The sequence below is a fragment of the Bubalus bubalis genome, chromosome 2 (genome assembly GCF_019923935.1).
Source record: "Bubalus bubalis isolate 160015118507 breed Murrah chromosome 2, NDDB_SH_1, whole genome shotgun sequence".
NCBI lineage: Eukaryota > Metazoa > Chordata > Mammalia > Artiodactyla > Bovidae > Bubalus > Bubalus bubalis.
The window spans coordinates 41,493,678-41,501,349 of record NC_059158.1 but is presented as its reverse complement, the minus strand read 5'-3'; the positions used below and the strand labels follow the sequence as shown (position 1 = coordinate 41,501,349).

The following is a 7,672-nucleotide window of genomic DNA, read 5'->3' as shown; positions in this document are numbered from 1 at the left end:
TAATTTGTCATTCTCTAATGGTATATACGATGCTGATCATATTTTGTCCACTTATTTATTGTCTGTATATCTTCTTTGGCCAGGTGTCTGTTCAAATCTTTACTCATTTGTAATGAAGGTGTTTGCTTTATAGTTGTACAAATTCTTTATCAGATATGCATTTTTCAAATATTTTTTTCTCCCAATTTATGACTTGTCTTTCAGTTTTCTGAATATTTCATAAAGTTTTAAATTTTTAAAGCCTGTATTCAAAACTTTATTTATTTTGTGAATAGGCTGTTGAGGTTTTGTGTTAAAATTCACCAAGCCCAAGTTTATGTAGATTTCCTTGTACGTTTTCATCTAACAGTTTTTATCCTTTTGCATTTTAAATGTGTTTGTGAACAATTTCTAGTGAGTTTTGGTGTAAATTGTAAAGTTTGTGTCTACAGTCTTTTGATTGCATGTGGTTTCCAATTAATTATTCTATAGCTATTTTTTGGAGAAGTCATGGGTTATTTGGCTCCATTTCAGTTTGATTTTCCAAATTTAATGGCTTCTGCAGGTTTGCCAACTGGGAGCACGGACTCCACTTAACTGGGAGGTCGCAGCCTGCGCTTCCCGACCAGCCAGCAGCAGTCCTGCCTCTCTGACCCTTGAGATGCATTTGTGTTTCCTTCCAACCTGTCACAGCCCAGGGTCTGGGCGTCTCCCCTTCCTGTCCCCTCCACAGCCCGTTGCCTCTCAGCAATGTTGAAGGTGACCTGAAGGTCTAGAAATCTCACCCTCTGTGTCTGAGAAATGGCCTCCTGTGAAGAACCTTCCCCACAACGATTCTGCTGGAACTCAGGATATCCCCTTCCTTTTTTTCTTTTTCTTTTAGCACACCACCCCCCCTCACCCCACACAGCATGTGGGGTCTTAGTTCCCCGCCCAGGATTGAACCCAAGTGAGAGTGAGGAGTCCCAACCATTGGACTGCCAGGATCCACCCTTTCCTGACCAGGCCACACAGTCCCAGACCCGCCCTGGACTTATCAGCCCGGAGCTGACCCGCTTCCCAGGATCAGTCAGAAAGGGGACCTGCCCCATGTGTTCCCCACCTCCCCAGTGGGAACTGCAGCCACTGCCCTCCCCCTCGGCAGAAGGCCCCTCAGGGCATCTCCTGAGTCAGCCTCTGATCCTCAGTCAGGCCACCTTTCATGCCAGCCCTAGCCCGGGGCCTTTGTACTTGTGTTTACACCTCTCCATGGAGAAATCTCCTTGCCCCAGCTATCCAAATGTTTGCAGACCTTGTCTCTCTCCTTCCAGCATTTCAGGCTCAGAGTTACCTGTCACCACTCACAGTCCCTGCAGAGGCCAGAGATTTCCCCTGGAAGGAAAGACTCTAGAGAAATCACAGGGATAAAGGCAGAGTGCAGCCAAGCCTTGCCTGTGCTGATGCCCAAGAGGGTGAATGATTTCTGGTGAGAATTTTAAAGTCCCCCAAGTAATAGATCATATGCGCGCATACTGTGTCTTCCTGCTCATTCTAAATGCTTGTCATTCCAGAACTTTAATGGGGGAATTTCTTTATCTCCTAAATATGCCAAGTGGGGCTTATGTTTAAAAAACAGTATCACAGTACCTCCAAGGGTTTCCACACACAGCAAGGATGCCGTTTGTTCAGACACTGGCTGAGAGCTTGCCAACAGAAGCCTTGGTCACGACCCTCCTCCCATAGGTGAGCCTCCTCAGGTGCCTCCTACACATGGGCCCAACCCCATCACAGAATCCTAGATCGGCCAAGGGCCTGGCAGGCAGCTGGCTAGAGATGCAGATAAGAGAAAACTGCCCAACAGTGGTTCAGAAGCCTGGTCCAGCCAACAGCATCCCCACGCCAGGAGCCACACACCACACCTGGAGTTCTGCTAGGTGGGGATGTGCCAGGAAACCGTGAGTTAGAAGGAGAGGTGATGGCGGGCGCAGCGAGAGAAGCTTTGCAGTGAGAACAGTTTCTGTTCCCACCCCTGCCACCGGCTTGGTATTTGGTCTCCAGCAGGCCCCTCCCTCGTCGGCCTGGGCTTTCTCACCGGTGGAGAAGTGAATTGGATGCCAGCTTATTGAGTTTTCTCTGAGTTTGAGGTGCCTCTTCTAGCCCCATGGGCACCTCCCTCGCACTTAGGCACCTAGTCGTTTGGGGTCCTCAGCTGATGCAGGTTAGATTTCCATTGGTCCTTTCCTAAGGGAAAGGTGGGAAGGAAGGTGCGGTTTGTTGCAGAGAAGGATCTCCCTGCCCCTGGGAAGGCAGGACCGCCGTTCCCCGTTAGCTCCTCTGATAGCCCTCCACTGCCATCAGCCGGTGAGTAAGTGTGGCTTCTTCCCGATCACGGTGCAAAATGTAGAATTTCTCACAAAGAAATTTGACTTTAATGAGAGGGTAGATCATAGGAGAGAATAATTAGACAGTATACACATGCCAGGTTAATTTTAAAGCAAAGCTTTTAGGTCAAGTTATCTTAGTTACGCCATTAACTGTTTTCAGCTAGCGGTTTCAAAAATTGTATTATCAAAATACCTGGCAGTGGAATTGCTTTCTGCAGCCTGTTCTCATTGTGACCTCAGAGTCAGTGCCTGGGCTGGTGTGAGTGTGTGTGTATGTGTGTGTCAGAGAAAGGATATGAATATGAGAGTGTGTGCACACACACTGGGGGGAGGGGGCTTCCTCCTGTTTTTTCCTACAGTAGTACCTTATGTTTATTTATTATGTATAATAATTCGTATCTCCTAATCCCAAACTCCTAATTTATCCCTCCCTCCTTTCCCCTTGGCTCACCTTAAGTTTGTTCTCTATGTCTATGAGTTTGTTTCTTTTTATTTAAATAAGTTTGTTGTGTCATATTTTAGATTTCAGGGGATGCTGATTGATTTAAAGCTGACTCACTGACTTAAAGTAGTGGGGTGGGCTAGGGAGGGGCAAGTGACCTGGGAGGTTTGAGAGAGAAATGCCCCCCTCTGCAGGTCACTTCTTTGTGCTTGGAGGGAGAGGGGGAAGCAATCAGGCAGCAGTTCGCCCAGGGCTGAGGAGGGAGGGAGGGAGGGGGAAGGGCTGAGAGCGGGCCTTAGAGCAGATGGCCACTGGAGGGCGCCAGAGCACCGGCAGAGCCCACCCGCAGCTCTCGGGCTGGCCCTCCGGGCTGGGAAAGGAGCTGGAGCCCGGGCTGGTGGAATCCCAGGGACGTGCCCAGAGAGGAGGGGTTGGGTACCGGGAGCTTCTACCCCGGCCCAAACTGCCTCGCCTCACAGAGGGCCCAGAGGTCTACCGTCAGCACCCGACGCGGACACTTCCAGCTTGGTCGGCTGGCGCAGTGGTTGGACAGCCTGAGAGGAAGTCTGCGGTGTGACTGCCCTTTGTTTCCCCAGAGGCGGGGCTCGGCCCAGAAATACTGGGCTTGACTTTGGGCTTGCAGTTTCTAAGCTATAGGCCTGCATGCGTGTTGACATCTGGAAAACGCGGCTGTGGTTGTGAACATGGAGCAGGCAAAAGCGGTAGTATTCTGGTGGGCGTCTGGTGGGCGCTGTGCCCTTTCTCTCAAGAGTTCTCCCCAGACTTTCTTCTTCCCTTCCCATCTGAGCCTCTTCCTCTTCCCTCTTCCCTCCCCCCGGCCCCTTTCTAGGTGGATCTGACCCAAAGCCAGGTCATGTGACTTAAGGGTGTATGACTGATTTAAAGCCAGATCATATGACTTAAAAGGTATGACTTCGTTTTCTTCCGATTTTTAAAAGAAATTGGGCGATTTTCATGGGCCCCTAAGAGTATGGAGACCCTCGCACTGTGCCTGCGATGCTTCTCTCCAGAGCTCTTCATCGCTTCCTGCCCCCAGCTGCGTGAGAGTGGAAGGTGCTCAGGGCTCATCAGGTCCAGCCTGACAGGTAAGAAAACCAAAGCAGAGAAGAGAAACGACTGTCTGAGGCCACCCCTTGACAATGACAAGGACTAAGCCAACCTCTGACCACCAGGTCCCAAAATAACACAAAAGAGAGAACTAGTTTTCGTGTTTGGGAAAAAAGAGATATGCATCATGCATTCCTTCCTTTATTCCAGCTCCAGCCACGTGCCAGGCACCATGCTGCTGCTTGGGACAGAGCACAGAGTGAAGCTGGCAGGAGGGACCCCAGGAACCAATGACTGTCTCATGACAGTCCTGACCAGAGACACAGACGAAAAGTGCGCTGCGCTACAAACAGAAAGCAGAGCAACAAAACCCAGCATGGGAGGAAGAAGAGGCGTCCGTTCTTTATTTGGAGACCTAAGAAAGAAGAAGAAATGTCTGAATTGACCCAAATATTATTTAAGGGGAAAAAAAAGGAATAGAAGTGAGAGTTGGCCTTTGTGGACAAAACCACATAATCAGGATCTGATGGTACTAACCAAAGATTGACAAGTATCCCTGGAAAAGAAGGAGGGAGCCATATGTGTGTGTGACATTAATTTAATGGGAAAGGTTAGCTAATTTTAGGTAAGATAAAACCACAACTGGCTCTCTACCTGGAAAAATCTGTATTTGGACCTTCACCTCCCACTCGTCACAAAAATCAGTTCCAGATGGATTAAGGCCTAATGAACTGAACAATAAATAGCAACCCTAACAGAAGTGGAAATAGAAAACCATATGCACTGAACAAGGGTAGCAGAGACTCAGCCGGGACTGGAAACTCAGAGACTGTAATAAAAAGTGAAGCACATATTTGGCTGCATTAATTTTTATATGTGTGTCAAAAGATACCATAAACAAAATGAAAAGAAGATGGATTTGGGGGAATTCCAAAATTCCCCGTTGCAATGCAGATGGCAGATAAAATGCCTGCGGGCTTCCCTGGGTGGCTCAGTGGTAAAGAGTCTGCCTGCCAACCCAGGGAGACACGGGTTTGATCCCCGATTCCTGGGAAGATCCCGCATGCCGCGGGGCAACTAAGCCCATGTGCCACAGCTACTGAGCTTGTGCTCTGGAGCTGGGGGCCCCGCAGCTACTGAGCGCACGTGCCACGACCACTGGAACCTGTGCTCCCTAGAGCCCGGACTCTGCAGCAAGAGAAGCCACTGCAGTGAAAAGCCCATGTGCCGCAACTACAGAGAAGGTCCAGCATGGACAAATAAATTATTTTAAAAAATAAAATGCCTGTGACAGGTCGAGAGCATCTCTAAATTGATTTTTTTTTTTTAAAGACAAAGAACCTTCCCAGCAGTTCACAGTGCAGCCGGGTTTATCAGCCTCGGCACTGTAGACACTTCGAGTCTGACAGCGCCTTGCTGTGGGTGCTTTATAAGATACATAGCAGCATCCCCGGTACCTACCCACTAGATGCCAGCCTCACCCCTCCCCAACTCACGAGTTGTGATAACCAAAAATGTCTGCAGACATTGCCACATGTCCCCGGGGAGGGAGAGAAAAACCGCTCAGTTGAGAAGCTCTGCAGCAGAGCGGATCCACTAATAAACATGTGGCAGGATGCCTCAGTAGCCAGGGACAGGCAGAGAGCAAAGTGAGATGTCATTTTAATGATAACACCTATACCTAGCATGAATGCAAGGAAAAGGCTGTGTGGAGAATAGCAGTAGGACTTTAGAGTCTCCAAGGGAGATCTCTGATAATGCAGAAGGGAGACACAAAAAGTTACCTGCTGGGGCCTCCCTGATGGTCCAGTGGTTAAGAATCTGCCTTGCAATGCAAGGGACACAGGTTTGGTCCCTGGTCTGGGAAGATCCCACATGTCATGGAGCCACTAAGCCCATGCTGCACAACTACTAAGCCAATGCTCTTGAGCCCAAGAGCAGCAACTACTGAGCCCACGAGCCCTGGAGTGCATGCTGTGCCACAAGAGAAGCCATTGCAACAGAAAGTGTGTGCACTGCAACCAAGAGCAGCCCCGCTCACCACAACCAGAGAAAGCCTGTGTGTGGCTGTGAAGACCCACCACAGCCAAAAAATAAAATAATTAATTTTTAAAAACCTGTATGATGTACAGCTCAGAGGCTGTGTGCCAGTGTCATGCAGGTGTCGGGGCAGGCCTGCACAGACAGCCAAGACTTCCAGGAACTCTAGGGACCAACTGCCAATTGCATTTTGAATGTGGTTCTCTATTCTGTGATATTTGAGACCAACAGCCCCCAAATTCAAAACTACGATATCTGAGTCAGAGGGGTCTATTTTCCTGTGTTTGGCTGGAGGGTGGGAAAGAATTCCACTCCTTTCTGGCTGTTCTGCCTCCATGAAAACACGAAAACTATGCTGAGAGGGAAACCCCTGAATTTTGCAGACATTATCAACCACAGATGGGGTCCTCCCAGGTCCAGAGAGATGGGCAGGAATTTCCCTCGTGGTCTCTGAAGGACCTAAGGTCACACACAACCCCCAGTAGCACCTGAAACTTTGAAGCCTGTCATCTTCCTGGAATGTAATTTGTTTTTTCTTTCATTTCCACATGCTGACTCCTACCCTCACCTTTCATTCTCTTGCAGTCAGCACCTCCAGTCCAGTGATAAGTAAAAGGGACTTTTTTCAGTCTACAAATAATAAGTGCTGGAGAGGGCGTGGAGAAAAGGGAACCGTCCTGCACTGTTGGTGAGAATGTAAATTGGCGAAGCCACTGTGGAAAACAGTATGGAGGTTCCTCAAAAAACTAAAAATAGAATTGCCATATGATCCAGCAATCCCACTCTTGGGGGATTGACAAAAACTTAATTCAAACAAAAAGTTAATTCAGACAAAACTCTTAATTCAAAAAGATACATGCACTGCTATGTTCACAGGAGCATTATTTACAACAGCCAAGACACGGAAGCAACAGGTATGTGTATATATATAAACTGAATGTTAAATGTTCCCCAGCCATTAAAAAGTATGAAATAATACCATTTGCAGCAACATGGATGAACCTAGAGATTATCATACTAAGTGCAGTGAGAAAGACAAATACCATATGATATCACGTACGTGTGGAATCTAAAATATGACACGAATGAGCCTACCTACAAAACAGAAACAGAGACACAGAGAACAGACTTGTGTTTGCCGAGAGGGAGGGGGTTTTAAGGAGGGAAGGATTAGGAGGTTGAGATTAGCAATAGATGCAAACTATTATATATAGATGGATAAACAACAAAGTCCTGCTCTACAGCACTGATAACTGTATTCAATATCCTGCGATAAGCTATAATGGAAAAGAATATGAAAGAGAACATATATATGTATAACTGAGTCACTTTGTATACAGCAGACATTAAACACGACATTGTAAATCAAGGACAACAAAAAGAATTTTAAAGGGACTCTTCTGTTCCTCTTGTATTCGAAGAATATTAGGTGAAAAGGTTTTTCCTACAGGACTTGTGCCCCAGGAATGGCCCAGGTTCTAAGCACGGGGTCAACCAGCAGAATCTGCATCAAGCCCTGAGGTGGGGAAGGGGCGCAGGGCAGGTGGCCCTGTGCGCTGCCTCGTGTTCAGCCATCAGGCTCTCACCTGCACTGCACGCGGTGAGGGAGCCACCGGTTGTCCCTCATGAAGCTCCAGGGGCTGCGGCTGCTAGGCCCTAGCCAGCACTCCTAGGCCCTCCTTCCCCAAACCCCAAACTTGACCCCCAAAACTGGAAAGTCTGATGGGTGAAATCTCAAATAGAGCCAGGTGGTGTGCGCTGGGGTTCCAGCTGAGCAGGT

The 7,672-nt window shown here is 48.2% G+C and overlaps 1 long non-coding RNA gene across 1 annotated transcript; it reads left to right on the top strand.

The window, feature by feature from the left end:
• Window positions 1–1,456: 1,456 nt before the first annotated feature.
• LOC102399413 lies at window positions 1,457–4,688 on the top strand. Its single transcript, XR_006545845.2, has 2 exons — window positions 1,457–3,890; window positions 4,063–4,688. It is a non-coding gene; the product is annotated as an uncharacterized LOC102399413 (long non-coding RNA).
• Window positions 4,689–7,672: the final 2,984 nt, after the last annotated feature.